Below are 4,119 nucleotides of genomic sequence, written 5' to 3' on the forward strand. Positions count from 1 at the left end.
TCCCTTCTCAGGCTATATCTCCAGGCCACACCCATGAGCTAATGCCTTTTCCCAGAACTTTCATGAAGTGTGAGTAAGAAACGAAAGTGCCCAGAGGTATTTACTTGGCACAGAGTTGTAGGAAGAAGCAGGGGACTTCTGCAATATCATATTGATTGATCTAAGCTCAGTCTCCTGTACGCACAGCTTCTCAGTCCCACAGATAGAAAATGAGGATAAAAATATCTCACAGGGTGTTGTGAGGATTCATTAATTAATGCTATATGCATACAACGCTTTGGCATTATCATTATCATCATGATTGTTGTCATTGTCATCATCACCATCACCATCATTCATGATGCTTTGGTGGTAAAAGTGGACATGAAAAGTTGTCTCAAATACGTGAAATCTCTATCTCTGTTTCTATCGTGCTTATCACCAAGGTATCCAGGCCCCTCAGATCAGAGATCAACTGCAAAATGAATATGTGGAAGCAAACACTTTCCCATCTCAATCCTGCTTCTGAAGAGCCCAATATTGCATGATGCAGAGAACCTTCAACTCCCCTAATATTGTGATATTACTTCTTTCCCCAGTCCCCAGGATTCATGATGGCTGCCCATTCATTTAGTCATGTTGGCACCAAGCATGTGACACTGACATGTGACAGTAGGTAACCAATCTGGCATCATCACGGCATCAACTGAACATACAAGTCACTTTAATTAATCGTGATTTTTGTATGGGGGGGTTCCTGGAGAGATTTGGAGGTGGTGAGCGACTACATGAAGGAATTTGTAATTGATTTCATATTCCCCCACAAGGATATGCCAACTGAAATATACCAAACAGAACTAAAATTCTTTCATTAAAAGGCTGTTACATTATTCTACATGTCATACTGTATCTTAACATGCACAAGATCTATTTTAAAAAAATTGAATATGAGGTGTTTTGCATACTATACACATTAATAACTATTACAGCTTATTGACACGGGGGCCATCCTCAGGGCAGAACAGGGCACAAACACAAACTACTTGTGAGTTTGCTATTTAGATATTACCATCCTGGTATTAAGCACAATCTCCTCAGGCACCACAACAGCCTAACCATAAAGTCACAAATACTCCCTGATCTGTCTTGTCACTGAGGCAAGGTTACATTTGTGATAGATGGACTCGTACAGCATGAATCCCAGGAATTTTCACATTACTCCAAGGCCAAAGGACCAGTTACTTACCCCCTTTAAGTGTGCCCTTGATCTCACACCAAAGACAACACTTGTCACAAATTCTATAATACACTATCTAAAAAGTCATTAAAAAGGAGACAAGAGAGTCATTTACAAAGTCAAAGAAGGAAAATATAAATATACACAAATAGAAGCTTCTATATTAAGCAAGATCTATATGTCCTTTAGAGTTAATCCAAACTAAAGACAAGAGAAATCTCTTGCTTCTGCTGAGAACTCTATACCCTTCAGAATGCAAGAAATATGGGGGGGTTTATCCAGGCCACTTTCTACTTTGAGTTGCAAATTCAACTGATTAGAGGAATTCACTTGCACATCTCTTTAAAGGTTAGGGAGAAAGGAGAGAAAGCAGCAGTCCTTCCAGATGTTTCACAATAGTTCAGCTAGTGTCAGTGGGCCTTCCTGTAGAGTAGGAAATAATGTCTTCTGTTGGAGGCCAACATTTCACACTCTCTCATATCATATGTCTCTCTCCTTTCTAGCCATTTACACCTTTACAGAGACTTATGATGCAGATTCCCAAATATTACTTTACAATGTGGCATACAAAGCAGGGAGCAACTTGCACATGTTCCATAAAGTCTAAACACTACACATATATTTTAGGACTCTATGAACTGTTTTAACAATGCTAGCATACAGCTGATCCCAGTTGATTCCAGCTATGTGTTTGTCAGTATTTTTGTGAGGCATGAGGATCTTGGCATCAGCTGGCATATGGTTTGCCAGCATCATTTGCAGAAAACAAGGACACATACTGCGGAAATTAACAGTTTGTGCCTGAGAATCCAATCGTGCTTGCTACAGAAGTAGCTCTGAGACACTAACGCATTCTGGGCTATTCTTCTTCCTATCCTAAACTTCTACACGGTGTTGTATTAAATAACTGTGGGTCACACTCTTAAGGTATGTCTACACTACAAAGTTAATTTGAACTAACAGCCATTAGTTTGAATTAACTTTCATAGGCGCTACACATACAAACCGCTAGTTCGAACTTAATTCGAACTAGCGGAGCGCTTAATTCGAACGAGGTAAACCTCGTTCTACGAGGACTAACGCCTAGTTCAAATTAAGTAGTTCGAATTAAGGGCTGTGTAGCCACTTAATTCGAACTAGTGGGAGGCTAGCCCTTTCCAGCTTGCCCTGGTGGCCACTCTGGGCCAAATCAGGGAAACTCTTCTGCCCCACTCCCGGCCCTGGAGTCCTTAAAGGGGCATGGTCTGGCTATAGTGATTGTGCCAGGTGCAAGCCTGCCAGCACCTATCCAGCAGACCCTGCACCTGACACGGCAGGAGCCAGCCACCCGCTGCCACCCAGCCCCTCCGCCTCTTCCCAGGACCAGGCTGGCGGCTCCCAGGAGCCTGCCTGGGGCCGCAAGAGGCGGGCGCCCGCCTGGTCTAGTGCAGAGATCGTGGACCTCATCAAGGTTTGGGAGGAGGCCTCCAACGTCCACGACCTCCGCACTAGGCACAGTAAAGTGGCTGTCTAGGGCAGGATAGCTGCCAGTCTGGCCACCAAAGGCCACATGCGAACCCAGGAGCAGGTTTGCATGAAAATCAAGGTGGTCCAGTGAGACCCCCAACCCTGAGCCCTGAGCTTAGAACATAAGAACAGCTGTACTGGGTCAGATCAAAGGTCCGTCTAGCCCAGTAGCCTGTCTGCCAACAGCGGCCAACTCCAGCTACCCCGGAGGGGATGGACCGAAGACAATGACCAAGCCATTTGTCTCGTGCCATCCATCTCCAGCCTTCCACAAATAGAGGCCAGGGACACCGTTCCTATACGCTGGCTAATAGCACTCCATGGACCCAACCTCCATGACTTTATCTAACTTCTCTTTAAACTCTGTTATAATTCTAGCCTTCACAGCCTCCTGTGGCAAGGAGTTCCACAGGTTGACTATTTGGTTTGTGAAGAAGAACTTTTTTTATTAGTTTGAAGCCTGCTGCCCATTCATTTCATTTGGTGTCCTCTAGTCCTTCTGTTATGGGAACTAATGAAGAACTTTTCTTTATGCACCCTCTCCACACCACTTATGATTTTATAGACCTCTATCATATCCCCCCTCAGTCTCCTCTTTTCTAAGCTGAAAAGTCCCAGTCTTTTTAGCCTCTCTTCATATGGGACCTGTTCCAAACCCCTAATCATTTTAGTTGCCCTTTTTGGAACCCTTTCCAAGGCCAAAACATCTCTTTTGAGGTGAGGAGACCACATCTGTACACAGTACTGAAGATATGGTGTACCATAGTTTTATACTTCCCCTTCTCTTCTTCCCCTGGCTTTCCCCTTCCAGCTCCCTCCTCCCAGGTTTCCCCCTCCCCTCTCCCACCCTCTCTCTTCCCCTCTCCCACCTCCTTTTCCCAGTCTTCCCAGAGGTTAATCCCCCCCCCTCCAGTTTTGTTAAATAAAGAGAGTTTCTGGTTTTGAACACACGTGTCCTTTATTTTTTACATCAGGAAGGGGGGCTAGGGAGGGGTAAGTGGAAGGAGGTGAGGGAGGAATGGGGTACTGTAGCCAGACACGAACCCCATCTTGTTTCCCCCCCCAGAGAGCAAGAGAAAGGCAGTCAGCCTTTGATGCCCTGGGAACGCAGGTGTGCTGCCTGTCCCTGACTCTACCATAAACAGAAACCAGACAGTAAATGGGCTAGCTGACGACCCGGGGCCTCCCCTCGCCCTGATGGCTAGTACCAGTAATTGACACGCCTGCACTGTCCCAGGAGAGGAATCTTCGCCCATCACATACCAGAGTTGCCCATTGTCTGCATTTTTCCAGGTGTGAATTATGCTTTGCACCCTTCGTGGGAAACTTGGCATTCAAAGCCATTTTTCCTAATTGGCCACTTGAGACCAGGAAGAAGCCTACATGACCCAAGGGGC

The sequence above is a fragment of the Pelodiscus sinensis genome, chromosome 4 (genome assembly GCF_049634645.1).
Source record: "Pelodiscus sinensis isolate JC-2024 chromosome 4, ASM4963464v1, whole genome shotgun sequence".
NCBI classification, from domain to species: Eukaryota; Metazoa; Chordata; order Testudines; family Trionychidae; genus Pelodiscus; species Pelodiscus sinensis.